This window comes from Ambystoma mexicanum, chromosome 13, assembly GCF_040938575.1.
Source record: "Ambystoma mexicanum isolate Mex_15411 chromosome 13, UKY_AmexF1_1, whole genome shotgun sequence".
Lineage (NCBI taxonomy): Eukaryota > Metazoa > Chordata > Amphibia > Caudata > Ambystomatidae > Ambystoma > Ambystoma mexicanum.
In genome coordinates, this window is record NC_090938.1 from 220,252,080 (window position 1) to 220,271,389 (window position 19,310).

The window sequence follows — 19,310 nt, forward strand, 5'->3', positions numbered from 1 at the left end:
GAACCCCGTAATACACGTACCCTGCTGGTATCGCGTGTGGAAGTTCACGCGGACCCATAATACACGTACCCTGATGGAATCGCGTGTGAGACTACCCGCGCACCCCTGGAATACACGTACACAGGCAAATCGCACGGCTGGGGGGTGGGGGTGCAGGGGGACATGAGTGGGGGCCTGGTGAAGGGTGCCCCTGGATGCAGGGGGGTGGGGGTGCAGGGGGAAAGGAGTGGGGGCCTGGTGGAGGGTGCCCTACAGTGCTGGGGGGTGGGGGTGCTGGGAGATATGAGTGGGGGCCTGGTGGAGGGTGCCCGTGGATGCAGGGGGGTGGAGGTGCAGGGGGACAGGAGTGGGGGCCTGGTGGAGGGTGCCCTACAGTGCTGGGGGGTGGGGGTGCTGGGAGACATGAGTGGGGGCCTGGTGGAGGGTGCCCCTGGATGCAGGGGGGGGTGGGGTGCAGGGGGACAGGAGTGGGGGCCTGGTGGAGGGTGCCCTACAGTGCTGGGGGGTGGGGGTGCAGGGGGACATGAGTGGGGGCCTGGTGGAGGGTGCAGGGAGACAGGAGTGGGGGCCTGGTGGAGGGTGCCCCTGGATGCTGGGGGTGGGGGTGCTGGGAGACATGCGTTGGTGGGCAGCAGTGCAAGGTGACATGTGGGTTGGCTGGGATGCATGGCCATGGTGGATGGGCTGCCTGCGGGACATGCGCAGGGGTGCAAGGTAGTCCCCTGTGATGTGGGCCACCTGCAGGGGCCATGGAGGGTGTAGAGGGAACAGCTGGGAGGACCCACATGGCCAATTCACGTGTGGGACTCCCCGGCACCCCCGAAATACACGTAGGCTGCTGGATTCGCCTGTGGAATTTGCCGTGCACCCGGAGTACACGTACCCTGCTGAAATTGCATGTGGAACTTCACGCGCACCCCAGAATACATGTGCCCAGGCCAATCGCGTATGGAACTTCCCACGAACAACGTAATAAACGCACACGCTATTTTTGACACAGAGGGTGTCCGTGTTTGTCGGTACCCCTTTGCACCTCATTTGTCCTAGAGAGCCACTGAATGGATCATTCATCATAGCTGTATATGGGTGCTTTTTGTTAGCGCACATTTTGGCTCACATTTATTTCAGGCGCAGGGACGTTACCGCCTGCTTTCTTGTGGCGTACTTTTTTGGCCCTGTGTGCGTCTTTCACCGTGCGCTGGTTTGCCCTATTCGATTCCATGAATACGAGTTGTAGGCGAGCGTGTGGGCGTTCCGCGCACTTGCCTCCTGTACTTCCCCCGTGACGCCCATATTTTCACGCGTTGTTCCCCATTCCGAGTGTTATGCCCCGTGTTCCGCCTACTTTTGTAATGTGCGCCGCGCTATGTGCGATTTCGCAGCGGCCATGGCGCATGCCGTTGGATGACCTGTGCGCCGCGCACTTTTTCAGCGCACATCCAATATTTTTTTCGCGCACGGACTTCCATGAATCAGTGTGCGCTGGTTTCCCTGCGATTTTCGCAGTTGCACTGTGATTTTCGCACTTTTACTGCGAATCGCACGTTTTGGCACCTCTGCGCGGGAATTTTCGGTGCACATTAATTCCATGAATCGGCTTGTGAGTCTTTTGAGAATGCTTAATTAAATACCAGAGAGATTTGTTAACCTTCACCAATCGCATCCATTCTCCTCCCACAACCAGGTTTTCAACCTCACCCCATCACCAATCGCATTCATGCTCCTCTCACAACCAGGTTTTCAACCTCTCCCCATCACCAATCGCATTCATGCTCCTCCCACAACCAGGTTTTCAACCTCACCCCATCACCAATCGCATTCATGCTCCTCCCACAACCAGGTTTTCAACCTCACCCCATCACCACTCAGCCACAAGGCAGAAAATAACATTACACAAATCTCTCAAAACTGATGGCGGGTATCAGATCGAAAGGTCGGTTATGAAAGCGACTGGGCAGGAGAGAAAACTGCTTGCATTTCATATAATTTTAACATCAGACAATCCATTGCACATGATCACAAATATAAATGAAAAAAGGCTTTTAGTATGCAAGGCAAGGCATTCATACAGACAGGGGTTTACTGGGAACCAAAAGAGGCCCTGAAAATACTTTTCAATGTGGCCCCATAGCACACATTTTCAGCAAGCCCAACCCTTTTCCTATGGGAACATTTGGAAATACCATACGAGAAGCCCAGGGTGCAGAGGCCTACTGAGAAATCTCCAGAGTTCCCTTTACGCCAGTCCATCCCTGCATACAGAAGACAAGAGTTCATATTGAAACTCCCTAATTACCCATCTTAGAACCATAGACTCACATGTAGCCTCCAGGAAAGCTATAAAAACTGTGCTGTTAGAATAACCCATGCCTGTGCTGTATGTTTTTACTCACCATCCGTTGTTATTTCACTGGAACTGTTGATAAACGTAACCTGTAACAACATATCAAAGTAACGTGTAACCGCCTATGTAACTAACTTGACTTCCTATACTGTAAGGCTTTACGCTCATTGAAACCTTTTTTTTTTTAAATGTTATTTTACTCACAAAAAAATACATCCAAAAACTTAAACAAAAACAAACAATATTATCCATTTTAACAACCATTGAAATATATACATTACATCATCCCACCCCCCAAGGAGCCACTACACATACATTGTTCAAACCTAATATAACAAGAGAAATTTACCCCAGATCTTTTTGAATAAAGCGTTTTTCTTCTCCCTCCGATACAGCACCTTTTCAATACTTGCCAACAAATTCATCTCTCCAATCCACATCTCAATAGTAACAGGATCAGATGATTTCCAATGTCTTAAAATCAGATTCTTCCCCACCATTGCACCCCGAAAGATCCATTTTTTCTGTGATGTAGCCAAATTTTCCAACATGTCATCACTGCCCAGCACAATGGTCTTGAAGTCCATACAAATCTTTGCGTCCAGAACTTTTTCACAAATGTTGTCAAATTCAAACCACAGACCTCTTACCCTCGAGCAATCCCACAGCACGTGTTCTAAGGTACCGGTCTCGTGTATACATGCCCAGCATTCAGGGCTATCAATCAATCCCCTTTTCACCAATCTCTCTGGCGTCCAATATACTTTGTTAATAATCTTAATTTGACAGGATCTTTCAGCTAGTCCTAAAGAGCATAACTTGACATTCTCACAAATACGTGACCAATGATCTTCTGTAATGTCTTCGCCAATCCTCTGATTCCAGTCCAATCTCAGTGAGTCATTTCCTTTATAATTTGCTACAATTAGTCCATAAACATAGCTGACAAGACCACAGCCACTCACTCCTGGTTTCCATCCAAGCATATCCAAATTAATCATAACTTCCATATTCACATCGCCCACTGCCTTCTTGATCTTCCGATAGTCTGCCAAGCAGAAGTTAGAAATATCAAACATTGGCTGTACCTCCCTAGCCGTCATCCATTTCACACCAATAAAAAGATCCGCTATCCATTGTTCCCCAGCAAGAAACCATTCATGCCAGAACAAAACCTCCCCTTCATGTTTAATATTCGGATTCATCCATACTGAAGCACTTGGATCTCTTAATGCATCAAAAACCAAAAATTCATTCAAAAGCAACCAAGAAGTTCTTAAACTCCTTGTCAATGGATCCTCCATCTTTTGTCCATTTGGTCTAGTTGTCAACAATGCTCTAGGCGACAATGGGCCCATATGACTAGCCTCTGCACACAACCAGTCCTCTTGTTCCAATTTAAGGTAGGCAAATATGGTTCGAGCAATAAAAGCCATATGATAGGCTGTGAAATTTGGGACCCCCAGACCACCCTTAGACAAAGGCAACTGCAGTGTACTTATTTTAAGACGCGGCGGTTTCTGATCCCACAAGAAGTCTTGAATGAGCCTGTCCAATTCACCCCAATATTTCTGTTCAATATCTAACAGGATCATACTCAATATAAAGTTTATTCTAGGAGTCGACACCATTTTCAAAGCATTCACCTTCCCCCAAAGGGAAAGGTGTAATAGTTCCACCTCTCCAAGTCTAATTTGAAAGTTGTACACACCATATTCATATTCTCTCTCATAAATTAAGTAATATTCTGTAAAATCCACACCCCCAAATATAGTAATTTATAAGCACACTATCTGAAACCCAATTGCGTGATGAAATGTTTGTCACAGATTGGCACCAATGGTAGGACTTCCGATTTTGCCCAGTTTATTTTATATCCAGAGCATAGGTGAAAGGTATCCAAAATGTTCACAAGTACAGGTATTGACTCACCAAGATTCTTGAGGACCAAATACAGGTCATCAGCGTATAACCAAATTTTTTGTTGCAAACCCCAACAGTTAATACCTTTCAAATCCTCTTCAGCTCTCACTGCAATAGCCAACGGTTCGATTCTAATTACAAACAATAAAGGTGATAACGGGCATCCTTGTCTCATGCCACGTTCAATTCAAATGAATTTGATCTTTGTCCATTAGTTTTAACAACCGCTGTCGGTTCAGTGTATAGCAGACTAATCCAAGATCTAAACTGGACTCCAAAACCCATCTTTTCAAGTACTTTAAACATGAATTGCCAATTTACTCTATCGAAGGCCTTTTCGGCATCCAATGAGCCGAGGTAGGGTCTATGACCGTATTAAAGTCTCCACCCAAGATTATGTTGTTTGACTTTAGATCTTGGATCGTTTGTGCAACTTTTCTGAAAAAAGTACCATTATCTATAGTTGGTGCATAAATATTGCAGAAAATAACTTCTCTGCCCTGAATATTTGCTAAAATAGTGATCATTCTATCCTCCTTATCATTTATTTCTTTAATGACCTTGATTGGGGCATGCTTTCTAATCAAAATGACCACACCTCTAGACCTTGACTCAAAAGATGAACCATATGTCCCTCCAACCCAGCCTTTTTTCAGACCATCTACATCCGTCCTAAGTAGGTGCATCTCCTGAACAAAACACACATCTCCCTTAAGATCATTCAAATAAGACATTACTTTTTGCTTTTTCTGTACATTGTTCAAACCATTTACATTCCACAAGATTATTCGTAATTGACCACCCACTTTCCACTTCAAATCACCTACCCGAATCAATCCCAAGAAATGCTCATCAAGTAGAACTTGATTTGTGTTCATGACCCCCAACCTAAACCCCAGCCCCCCCCCCTTCTGAAGCAGATTGACCTGTTCTGGTAAAACTTCTAGCCCTTCTTCCTCCCCACTCTCCTCAAGTGTGTCGTAGTTTTCCAAATCTTCTGGGTTGAGGTGGCGACGTGTCAGATAATCTTTCTCCTTTTTAGATGAAGTTTGCTTGCCATGAGAGGAAGCCACAGTAAATGCTCTTAAACCAGCAGTCCTGAGGCTCCGTTCCCGTGATCAGGCCGAAAGGGAAAAAGCCGAGGAGGCAGAAAAAACCCTTATGCTTCAATGGAGAGTTCCTGGGAGATCGGATAACCAGAACAGCTGACGGAGCCAGCAGGGGGACGTCCGAAGAGGATTCGGAGCTAGGTCCGTAGCTGAATCTCGGCTAGCAGAGGCGGAGACATTGTGAAAATAACAGGGGACCGCAAGAAGCAGAGGCAAGGAAAGAAGAGAAAGAAGGCGGAAGGAGGAAAGTAGGAAGCAGGACTTGCCGCGGAGTAAGCCGAGCGAGCAGGGAAGCAGCCGGAGTAGCAGGTAAGGACCGATAGCCAAAGAAAGAGGGAGGATAGCGGAATGCAAGGAGCGCGAACCAGAGGGATAGAGAGCTGCTAAGAGCAAGCCATGAAATTGGAAAACTAGCGTTTGACTCAAAGAGAAGCGTAAGCCAAAATTCGGGGGTTGCAACGCAATGGTCGCTGGGAGAGGAATGAATTAGTACCTCCCAGCAGCCGCCTTCTTGAGCAACGACTAGACCCGAACAGCACGTATCATGGAACGTGCTGGAACTAGTGGTAGTATCGTCCACGACAGAGCCGCCAATGCGGAAGTAACCGCCAATCAGCTCGGTGGATGACACAGATGCAGAACACAAAGAACAGCGTAAAGCATAACATTCCAAAATACATTCCAGATAACCTAACGCCCTATACTCCTCTCCTAAATAACTTGAACTCCAACATAACTAATAACCAAATTAGAATATTCAATTTAACATATTGAAACCTGTGTGATTTCCTTTTAAAACTTCGAAACAATTTCATTTACACCCTAGTTATTTATTCCCTTTGCATAATTCCTGATACACCTTCATAACTCAAACCCTGTATTAAGGGACCAACCCCCATCCTCACAGAAGTTAACCCTTTAGTGTTCACATCCAAATTTAAACTATAAAGATCCCTTATAAATCATTATAATTATCGCACATAAGATATACTTGCATCCAGCCCCTAAATATCTATTACTATATTATATCATTGCTTATTGCTATTATAATTGACCAACCACCTGTACTCTAACATGTGAGGCATCTCAAGGATCTGGTCTACTGTCTTAACACCCTTTCGCCTACATATTCTTAAATCAATGAAAAACTCTGGACTCATGTTTCAAATATAGCGACAATCTGCTGAAAAGACTCGTCAATAACAGCTCTTGTATTCATTTACCACTGGGATGGTGTGAATCAAACCCAGAATCAACCAAAACAGAGTTTCAAACATACATCACTTCCCTGCTTAATAAAACGGGTGATATGAGTAGTAACCACCTGTCAAAGACATACTATTAAAACCTCTGTTGAGCCTTGAAAGATCTAAAATATCACCCCAGCTTTTCATATTATCCGTCCGTTGCTGATCTAATAAAGACCTGCTTCTCGGCCCAATGTAACTGCTCTTAAGGGACACGGGGACCAATTAAAGTATAACTTGTGCGTATATTGTGAAATATATAACTCATCACCTGAAAGGTAAGCAACCCAGTATTGACTGCAGAATTGATTTGAATTGATTACACACTCCTCATATATAAAACATACAACCTCTCAATCATTAGGGGCTGTAGTAATTGCTTTGATCACTTAATGTCAAGCTCTTTTCCCAGGGCATTGTCAAGGCCTCCCATAAATATCTCCCAGGTTCCCCATTTTATAGCACCTATCCCCATTCTCAGTCATAGTAACACAAGTCAGGCACTGGCGTCATATGGATAATGCTTAATGTTATTTCAGATACTACCCTCTTATGTGTAGCACTAAGTCAGGACTTGGAAGTTGGTACTTTATAAAATAATCTGACAGGCCATTAATAGGTGTGGTCGATGGAGTCAATTCCTCCTATGCCATAGATGTCAGGGCTTGAAATATGTAATTATCCTCATAATTCCAAACCCTAGATACCACCAAGGCAAACATCCAAAAACACTCATACCGGATTAACAGTGTCTGTTTAAACCATCATACATATAAAATGTCCCTCTCCTCCCCTCTCTCCCCACATAAGGAACTTACATACTGCACTGGCTCACCAAGCCTCGAGGGCACATTCCATAATTAAAGAGCCACAGCACATCACCATTGTTCTCCTGATCTTTACCCTTTCACAAGTCTATCTCTGGGAAATCCTTCTTTGCTCTAGTACATTGGTAGATCAATTTAATATTCTGGCTCCATTAAGCATACACCATTAGTGGCCATGACACATCATATTGACTCGACTTTGTAATTCCTGTCACTTTGGATTACAGTACTTGAGTATGATACAAATTCAGGGTTCTAAGATACCGTTCTCTTACAAAGTGCATTTTCTCCCCGTTGATCCAATATATGCCTGCTCTACCCCGCTCTCCCCCACCTCAAAATTCCATTTATATGAGCTTGTGGGGGAAGATAAGCAGAAGCAGTCAGGTATTTCTCAACACTGGTCACATTGCACATTCCCCTGCTCTGTTTTCCAAACCTGCCGGGATCACAGGGACAGGCAAACTGGTGTATGATAGGTTGTGGCCATTATCATCAGAGTGGAGGGCAGGGGTGTTGCTAGATCTGGAAGAGATCCGGGGCTATGCTAATATCGGGGGTCTTGAGACTCGGGGCGAGCTAGCCTTTTGGCTGTAGCCCCTGAGCTCCTATCCGGGGCTACAACCAAAAGACCAGGGGCTATAGCCCCCTCAGCCCCCCCTAGCAACGCCTCTGGTGGAGGGTCAGCTGGCTAAGCCTCCCTCTACATTATGAGGGCGCCTATCCATTGAGGAAACGTAGTTAATGGTTCTTTTCTGGCCTGTTAACCTGCATTCTTGTGAGTATGTCTAAAGAACTTTAATTGGAATTTGGCATGTGGCATCAGAGCGCTAGATATTATTTATTACTCACTTCTTCCTTCACGATGGTGATATTTCGATCTGCTCAATTGTTCATGGTGATTACAGGTATATAAATAGTATATAAATAATGTCTGTGCACCTAGATTAGGAACGCGCTGGGTCTATATGCATGTTGAAGGCTCACCTCTGCAGACATGTAAAACCCTGCTTCTGCAACGTAGGCCTGCACCGAAAACAAGCGCTCTAAGCTGGCGGGATAATCATTCACCACGTTGTGTCTCCAGGTACCATTTAATTCGCCAATAGTCTGAGCACCAACGAGGTAAAGGTTCAGGTGTGGCAGAGGAAATGGCTGAATAGTAGGAAGAGGCTACAACTTGCCAATTAACTACGGGGCTTCATTGTATAGCGTGGGGGGGGGCAAGATGAAGAACAGCTGGACACCTTGTTAGTAAACGAAAACATGCACAGGCAGAAACAGGACTGGGTGCCCTTCTCGCGCAGGCCCATGGGAAACTTGAGAGATGCGAAAAGAGGACATACAAAGCAACGAACGCAATTAGTCTTGGTAACTGACACGAAACGTGAATAAATGGCCCTTTAGAATGCTTTGACACTTGAGCTATGCACTACTTAGATGACCAATCCGTTACCAGTTTGAGACAGTACCCATTCACGGCAGCACCTCCTGTACTGATAAGACGATCCAGGCTTGCACCACCAGGCCACGTAACATTGCACATAAAGCTCGGATGCCTTCGATGATTGTTTGATGCTGCCGTTTTCCCTGCTTTTCCTGATCGGGCCTGACCTCCTGAAGGTGTGCTTGCGCATGCTAGGAATTCCTTCAAGCTCCGTTAATGTGCCCTTCAGTCGTAGACTGGCCGAATGAAAAGATGATTGGGTGAGGCAGCAGAGTGGGTCCGGGCTCCCCAGCTCATTAACAGCCTCTCCTGAGGCTGATGAAAGAGAGAGCGTTTTCTAAATGGCTAATTATTGCCGCCAGGTAAGAGTGATTTGTAGCCGGAACAAGTGCTGCACCATTGTCCGAAAGCTAGCATGGCCGGCATGAGAGGAAAAGTCCCTTTGTGGGGGTGAGCAGAGCTCTGCACCGGCTTCTCCACACAAAGCCCACATCCCTGCACATGTTCAAATAACTGAGAAATACACCAAGTATATACAATAACTTTCCCCCCAAAAAACACTGTCTCTGGAGCTGAAATAGTTTCTAGCTCATGCTGTTACTTAATGGTGTGCTGCAGGCCAACTGAACATTGTCTAAGGGCTTACATTGTCTAAGGGCTTACATTGTCTAAGGGCTTACATTGTCTAAGGGCTTACATTGTCTAAGGCTTTCGTGAGGAGATGACAGAGGCTTGTAAGTCCAGCATGCGACCAAGCAAAGATTACATTACACACCTGCATTGGTGAAGGGACTTACATACATGGATTGCAGAACACATTGTGAGTCTTGCACACGGAAGGAGACGCGGAGCGGACCGAGAGGTCCATGGACATGGACACGCCCCAGCGTTCCTCCTGAAGAGGGGCTCCACTCTTTCAAAGGCAGATCATCACCCTTGTGTTATCCTGTCGGTAGCCGCACATGATGCATACAATGCGTGTTGTAACTTCTTGATTCTTCATCCTATTCAGACGTCTCTTTGCGTGCAAGGTTCTTTCTTCAGATTCCAGCCTCCATATACATTGCTTACCGGTCTGCCAATTGGTCACATGTCTCTACAGCCTCATAGGTTCTCTTCTCCAATCTTCCTTCGAACTTCACGCCGGGGCTGAACATGACGGTGAGTTTATTTTCAAAAATAAGCTTTTAACTGATATTTTGATCGCCGCCATTTTACTTAATATACTTAATATCAATATTAAAATGTTCAATTGCAAAGTATATCTCTGGTGAAGATTTAAGTATTTGGAAATGACACTTACGGGTTATGTTAATTATCCATTATCCCTGGCTGGTTTTCTAAAGCTTTTAACCACTTTAGAGCCTTGCTAGGGTCAGTAGTGCCGTTCTCACCTTCAGGGAGCACCAAAGTAAGCCAATTAGCCCTATTAAGGAGGGCGTTCACCCCCAGAGATCTTGCCAGTTCCTTTGGTTCCCTAAAAGATCTTCTGATCTCCAATACTTCTTTTGGATAATCCAGATATATAAAGATCCTTTGTTTTTTGTAGTCTACCATTTCCATGATTCTGGCTGCCCTTAGAACATCTTCCTTGGTCCGGGTGCACATAAAGGACATCAGGATCTGTCTTCCTTTAAGGCCCATTCTCTTGCCAATTCTATATGTGTTATCAATGTCCATTATGGTTAATTGTTTACACATGATTGAGTTTTTCAACACATCCAACACTTTTTGGACCAGATCCTCCTCCTCATCTTCCTCTAGTCCAACAATCCGTATGTTTTTACTTCTTATGTTCAAATCAAGCTCCATAGTTTTGGTTTTCCCCTTGAACAAAGTCATCCTTCAGGTTTGTGTATGCTCTGAAGCTCCCGGAAATCTCAGACGTCATGGAGGCAGTGCCATTTTCTAAAATTGAGACACGGTTATCTATTTGTGCCACCTTCAATGTCAAGTCTTCCATGGATGATTTAACATCAACCAATTCTTGAGCCACTTTCCCCAAGTCTTGCGCCACTTTTAAAAGTAGGGAGTAGATATCTTGTGAACTTGGAATCTCTGCCATGTCTGTAGCTGATTTGGTTTTCTTACGCACTGGGTTGTCTGCCCTTTTTTGGAGTGCATAATCTTCAATTATCAATATATATAGGAGAGGCCCAGGAGCTGTTGGTTTATGCTGCTGCCTCTGCTGCCTGCATTCCGGAATACGCTCATTGTAACCTTGAGCAAAGAATCATCCTTCTAACTAAGACACTTTCTTGCAACAGCGCCTCAATGCCTCTGGGCTGCCAGTGCACTTTATAGATTTAAAACAAATAAATAAATAAAAAAAATTGCGTGGTGTTTGCCCAGGATCACAAGGCTGCACCATAAGGGTACCCTACCATTTATCTTTATAGCAAGACCAATACCATATGCATGCACAAGCAACATCATAATCCTTACATACTCCTCAATGTCCCCACGCCCACTAGCCACAAAATACATCATAAATCACTGTCCCTCCACCAGGTTCATGATTTTGAAATAAAACAGGATTATGAAAACTAACGGCAAACAATTGATTTGGTGCCTCACTACCGCTATGATGTTAACTGTAAACCTGTAAGTTTGATATACATGCCATCTATCTTACCATCCTCACATTTCAGACCTGGAAGTATTTACCACTAGTATTACTGAAATGAAATACCGCACAAGAAAATACCACCGGGGCGGCATTCTACCTGATCACAGGTAGAATACTGCCTAAAAATAGCACCAATGTGTACCTCCACCGAAGAGGGGAAGGTAACATTGCAGATGGTCACCCAGAAGTATGCAATGTTGTTTGCCTGTTGTAAAGGGAAGTTCAAGAATGGAATGACGGCTTATCACTAAGGCCTACACATCTGCCATTTACCACTGGTCCTTACAAACGTTTTTGCTGCCCTAGATGTTGCTAAAGTTACGCCGATGAGACAAAACTTTCAAAAGGAGGATTGCTTGCATTCCCTGCTTGTACTGGGCTCGGTGCTCACAACCGCTTACAGATCTGTGGGGGAATGAATATGGCACCACACACTGTACTTCCGGTCTAGGTGTTCCCCTTAGTATCTCCCACTTGGGGTTTTACCCCATTGCTGAGCAGCCTCCAGCTTCACCTGTGGTTTGCCATCTGTGGCGTTCATTACCTCCCTTACCATTTCTCATTTCTTTTGTAGTTGGTCGTGGCTTTTTTCTTGCAATCCAGTCCAGTCAGTAGCCTTCTTTTCCTCCCACGCAAAGGACACATGAATATTGTTGCCTCTGCATTATATTACTTGATGTCTGCTGTAGAAACCTAAGGGAAGATCTGGAACGGGTTCAAATTGTGTTTAGTGCTCAAAGGTGGGAGCAAACACTAGACTTGGCATTTCATGTTATCCTTTGCTTTGACATCCATGAAACACGTCAACATTGTATTATAGATATGGTGTGTCACAATTGATGAAGTCACATCTTCCTAACCCCTAGGCACACATCTTTTTAGTCTGTCGTAGTTTGTTTGGGATGAATTGGTATCTAATGTGTTTGTTTTGTTTAATGGTTTTCAAACATGGATGTTATTATAAATGAAAAAACATTTTTGGTAAAAAATGAATAAACTTATATTTTGAATAAGAAAATCCTCTGTTTGACTACATGCAGGAAGCAAGCGAAGCATACATTGGTGTATCTACAAATTGTGTGGAATGTAAGGGAGGGATTACCAGTTTCCTATTCTATTACACGGCCACAGTAGTGGCTGTGTAGTTATGGTTAAGTTGCTGTTTCCATAGGAGATTTTTTTATTTTTTTATTTTATTTTAGTAGTTGTAGGCAGGCAGCGGTGGACTCGGAACAAAAAGTGCTGATGGAAATGTTCTTCTAAGTGGCCCTGTTTACAAGCCAATGTAGCAAGCAAGACCAACCTCTCTAAAAGGGTTTTTAGATTATTTGGGTTCTCCCCTCAAGAAAATTGGGGACAAGTGGGTCCAAAGTGGAATTCTAACGTTGGTGCAGGAATGGGCGCAGACTACAATGAATTCTTATGGGATGTCAGGACAAACAAACACACCCTTAGGACATTTGTCACTACAAAAACACTTGAAAGAAAATAACAAAAATGACATATGCGAATTGTTAAGAGTAAGGAATAAGATACTGGAAGCTTTATAACATATTCTTTCCTTCAAATGGATGACGGGAGGAGAATTGATAAAAGGAAGGGGGCTGTGTAGATGGGGGAAGAGAAACAAAAAAACAGTGTACCCGCCTACAAGAAGCCCATGGTGCAGTGTCCCACTGGGGAATCTCTAGAGGTCCCCGTAGACCAGTCCACCACTGCATGCAGGGCTTAAGGACAGACATAGGTGACCTGATTTAGAGTCAAATTCCCTAAACCTTTTCTGCAAGAAATGAGGGAATACACTAGCATCCTTCTTCATTTGCATAGAAATATCTACCCATATTATAAAAGGGCATCAGAAGGTCTGCATCATAGATGCATACTTTCCAATGCCTTTTCCAAGCTGGGTGCAATTGTGCATATCACAGGGGGCATGGTCTGAGGTGTGCGAGGGGGTGAGCATGTTCATGCATTTGAAAGTAAATTCCAAATTCACAAACTGGATGAGCTGTCAAAGCAAAATGCTTAACATTCCATGTGCCTTTTAGACCAAGTACATGGGGTTTCACAATGCATACATGGTGTAGAGGAAGAGTCAAATACCCCTACCAGAAGCTCCTCCCCCATGTTGCCTATATGTTGGGAACCAGAAATTGCGACATGCGCAGTACCAGTGAGGTTGCCTATACTGCAAAGAATCCTCGAGACAAGGTATTCATTGAGAAAACCCTATACGCATTTACAAAGAAGTAATGGTCTTCCTGAAAAAGTCCCGGAAGAAGTATGAAAATGAATGAGAAAAAAGACGGGTGACATCATACGAAGCAGAACTGAAACATCTAGAAAAGGCACAAATGAAGAACAAATATAGACAGCCTATAGGATCTAAGGAAGATGTATCGAAGAAAAAGCAACATTTCTGGATCAAAATGAATATTGCCCGAGCAAAGAAACACTGAAGAAAATGCAAAGTCATTTTACAACTGTACAGATGCTGTAACGCAAGTAGACAAAGTAATCCTGAGGCTGGCAATGTAGTGAATAAATTGTGGTGACTCGCCAATGTATATAAATAGGAATGTATAAAATCTGGATGTTCCACAATGCACTTTAGCAAACTTGAACACCGTGAATGGATAGGGCTTGAAGTGTGGCGCAGTTGAATATAGCTGACGGCGAAGGAGAATACAAGAACGGCTGGCTGGCCCAGCATCAAGAGTTGGGGCCAACGTGAGCTTGGTTATCTGTCAAGAAGCTACATGAACATGAGAAAGAAACAAACTTCTGTCTGAGGTGTAATGGAAAAGAGTTCATGATTTAATAGTATTTTATGCAAAGAAAAGCTCGAAAGCGTGGTCGCCAGTCACATGGTCAGATGGAAATATACTGTGGGTCGAGCTACACTGAAACCAGAAGATAAGACCATGCCACAATCCCTTTTATTCTCAGGCACAGTGAGCCTCCATAAGGCCGAGTTCAAGGCCTAATTGAATGACAGACCGCAGGAGTTATGATGGATGAGGGCTAATTGGGTGGGGAGGCATGACAAGGCCAACCCTCCCAGCACCTGGGGTAACCAGCTTGCGTGCTGCTGGCATTGGTGGAATATTACAGAGGGGTACAAGGCTGCCAACCAATTATAGAGGTCCACGTACTAAAGAGCCCTATAGTTTGTGTAACCAATAGGGTGTTGAGTATTAGTATGACACGGAAGATGACCTACACTTGGGATGGGCTTAGTTGTCCACCTGATCTTAGAGACCCAATCACAACCACTGTCAGTATGGAACGTATACCTAGATGTTCTCTTTAAGCCTATCAAATCCCCTAGTAGGTTTTGTTTGTTTGCCACGTATGATGACACCACTAGTGACACATTTTTAGTATAAGACTGTTGTTTTTTCATGTGAAGTTTTGAGAGAAATCGAACAAACATCCGTTGATGTCTGTTGTAACTTTCTGTTTTAGATAATTGTTAATAAAACAGTAAAATGGGTTTGATTATTGATGTATGAGTAATTTCTGCATCCCTGTCCAACTCTAAGTATTCCTACCTCGTCTTAAAGGGCCCCAGGTCCGGGGGGTTCAATGGGTCATAAGTAACCCTCTAATGGATTTCCTTTTGCATTTATGTATGATTTTACAATGACTGGCCATTTAATGACAGGCCAATGTGTCCCAGACCCGTGGATACCTTAGTGTGTGGAGCAAGCACTCAACGCTAATGTTTGCAAGGGGGAGGCCAGCAGTCATTTGCACTGACGCGCATCCCCAGGGAATGTATCTTTGAATCAAGCAGGTAATTAGTGAGACAGAGGAAAATGCAGGTGTAAATCCTGAGCTGTTGATGCACACAATGCAGGCCAGAACTACCCATATTTCACCCTGTGGTGAGATCCCAAGATCATTCATTTTGAAGTTTGTGGACTGAAGTGGCAGGAGAATTGCAATTACTTATCCCGGGGGTGGGGCACAGTAGGCCCTAGACCATGCTTGTCCAACTCCAGGCCTTGAGGTACGGATCCATGTTGGGATTTTAGGATGAATCCTCATTAATATTCATGAGATACATTTGCATACAAGGATTCTAAAGGTATGCACATTTTTCCTCATGAATATTAATGAGGGAAATCCTGAAAACCCGTCAGAATCCATGCCCCAGACCCCTGACAATGGAAAGACACAATAGCACAGTTATATGTCAAAATGACAAGAAACTGCTGAAAAGGACCTTCTTTGACGACTTCCAGTTTGGACATATAGACAGATTGTTTCCCCAAAAAAATGGGGGGTCCGCTCCTGATTCACTACAGCCCATCTATTGCCTATTCTTTGCTTGTTTTAATTTTTAAACTTATGTTTACTTTGCTTCTACTTATTTTGTTTACTTTCCCTCTAAGCCCGTTTATGGTCACCCGTGCCATTCGTTTAAAAAAGTTATCAAAAAGGATTCCTGCTGAACAAGGACATTAACTGAAAGTGACATTACAGCCAGAAATAATTACATTGTCAATCTTAAAATTCGAGCACTGATAATGTGTGTGGCTACTAAGGGTAAAACAGGAATGTAGTTGTCCTGACAGCCTTGCAAAATGTCTGTCTTGGGTTGATTAAGCTAAGCATAAAGTAGCACTGCCCTCTCAGACAAAGACAATTTCCTGGAGAAAAGATAATTTGCATACCTACAATGCTTTGCTGATGCGGTACTGAGCTGGAGCTGAACTTCCAGCGATGGCTACTAAGTGGCGCTCTGGAATGTGTGACTTAGCTCAAATGGACTATTCTACTTTCACATTTCTAGTGAAAGGGCTTTTTTCAAATCTTTTTAAACCAACATAACTTTCTTGGTGTGATATATATATATATATATATATATATTCAGTGAAAAAACTTTGTTAAAGGGACGTTATGGTTCAAAGTAAAACCGAAAACCCCCTGAAATTCGGCAGTTATGGTAAGATAAGCAACCATAACTCGCGCCACCGTGCACTGCTAACACTAACACCCAGGACATCAAAGATGACATCACAAATGTCATTGATGACATCACTGATGACATCACATGTGTATGTACTTTTCATGAAAACTCTGTACAAGGGATTCTTATAATGCTAACCAAAAACTGTCAAGGATCAATGGGATAAATATCATGAGCTAATTAGTGCATTAAGCAATGCATTGATATAAATAGCATTCTATTATGAAGTTCTATCCAGTATAGTAAGCTACTTATGCAGAAACATAGGCAGTGTGTGCAGCATACATGATGAAGGTGCCATATTCATAATCTTGCCATGTTGAATAGTGAAAAGATAACTGCTTTCTTATTAGAGTTTTGCGTACTGTGAAGGTACCGTAATTAGCACCAAGGTCCCTTTGCGGGTCCAATCCTTTACGGCTGGTAAAACCAGCCGTTAAGGTGGGAACCCGCAAAGGGACCTTGTAATCAGGTACCGGTAATCCCTTAGCGCCAGGGTCGTAATGAGGCCCCTTGACTGTTACTGAGCAAAACCATGTGGCCTAGATATGTCAGTAAAGGAAAAAAGGGGGAGCGAGACATGTGATGTCATCATGTGATGTCATCAGTGATGTCATCAATGACATTTGTGATGTCATCTTTGATATCTTGGGTGTTAGTGTTAGCAGTGCACGGTGGCGCGAGTTATGGTTGCTTATCTTACCATAACTGCCGAATTTCAGGGGTTTTTCGTTTTTACTTTGAACCATAACGTCCCTTTAACTAAGTTTTTTCACTGAATTTCATAGGTTTTTAGTAGCGCAACTTAACCATAACGTCCCTTTAACATAGTTTTTTCACTGAATTTCATAGGATTTTAGTAGCACAACTTAACCATAATATCCCTGATTTCATATACATGTAACATAGAACATACTGACCCCCTCGTAGTGAGTTTCATGTCCGCGGACTACCGCCATGTCCGCGGACATATCGAAAATCTGAGCGTGGTGAATGTAAATTTAAATAGTGTACCCCATTTCCCCTTTGAAGTTGGCTCTGAAAAGAGACTTTTTTTGTTTTTTTACAGATGCTTGACACACCTGTTATTTTGTATTTCTTTCTTGTTTTTTTTCTTACTTTACTCCTAAAATCTTCACATAACCTTCTCCAAAGCAACCCTTGCATTCCAAAATAGAAAGGCATTTCCCGTAAAAGATAAAGAGATGCCATCTTCTTTAAAATTAACAGCATTACTGGCATCAATATTCTCATTATTACAAAAGAACATACCAGCTCTAAGCATGAAGGCACACATGCCTCGGTTGATGACGCACCTAGCAATGTTTTGCTGAGGACAAAAAACTGAACTATTGTCCCATATTGCCCTAGGTAGTATTCCAGAAAAAATTACTTTCGCATTTGGAAGGATCTTCATTACGGCTTGAACCAAGCGTTCCAAATCAGCCAACAAAGTAGGGGAACTGACGTTGCCCAAATGGAAAGCACCATAGTGCAAAACTACCACATGCGGACTGTTCATCGTGGCCATATCCTCACAAACTTGTACAATTCCCTGTACATTGCAATCAGGCACATTGCTCCACACCACCTCCACTCCTTTCACATCAAAGTTCTTTGCAACATGCCTGCATTGAGCGTACTGTTGTAAACCATGCACAAACATATCTCCAAGCACCAGCACCCTGACTTTCTCTACTTCTGCCATCTTCACCACACACAGTCTCTTTCAACACAAATCCACAACCTCGACCTCTGATTGGCTGATCCGTACAGTCTTCTTTCCATGTTGGATTTCCTGGAAAAACCCGGATGTAGCACGCCCTGTCCACGAACAGCCGCGGTGTCCACGGACGGCGTCCACTTTACTCTCTGTGCCATTCCCTCATTGCATACAGCTAAGCAATCACACAATACGAATAACGTCCTCAGAACACCCCCCTTTTTGTGAATTTTCGAACATTTCAGGACAATTATCATTTCATTATTCAACATATTAACATTACAAATATTATACTTTCATCTTGTACTCTGCACACAATGCTATGTTTCTCCATTAGTAGCTCAGTATACTAGAGAGAATCCCATAATACAATGCTATTTATATCAATGCATCGTTCAAAGCACTAATAACGGTATGATATTTATTGCAATATCCTTGACACTTTTTTCGCAACATTATAATACAAATCCCTAGTAAACAAATTCCATGAAAAGTACATACACATGTGATGTCATCAGTGATTTCATCAATGACATTTGCGATGTCATCTTTGATGTCCTGGGTGTTAGTCTTAGCAGTGCACGGTGGTGGCGCAAGTTATTTTTCATAGCTTACCATAACTTGCGATTTTCAGGGGTCTTTCGGCTGTACTTAGAACCATAACGTCCCTTAAACAAACTTTTTTTAATATCACGCAAACAATATACAAACATGGCGTGCAAAAACCAACTTCTCACAGATGGCTTTACACAGAATGTTGCAAAGTAAGAATGTATGCTTGTTCACAGTGAAGGTCAGCTGCTTCCATTTTTTTCTCGGGCCCCGGAGAGGCTCACGAACCGGACTATAAGGTTGTATTGTGTTTTGACCTTGACAGACAGAGATTGTGATGAAAGACTTCTCTTGAAGGAGTGTTGCTAAAATGTAAGAGAAGATAAGGATGACATTTCTGAAACGAAACCACTTTTATATATTATATCACTATGCGAAAGATCGTTCGCACATGCAGAGTCGTATTTTGGGACTGCACTACTCGTAGACAATGGAAATTGCAATTGTACTGTAAGTAACCCTTTACATTTT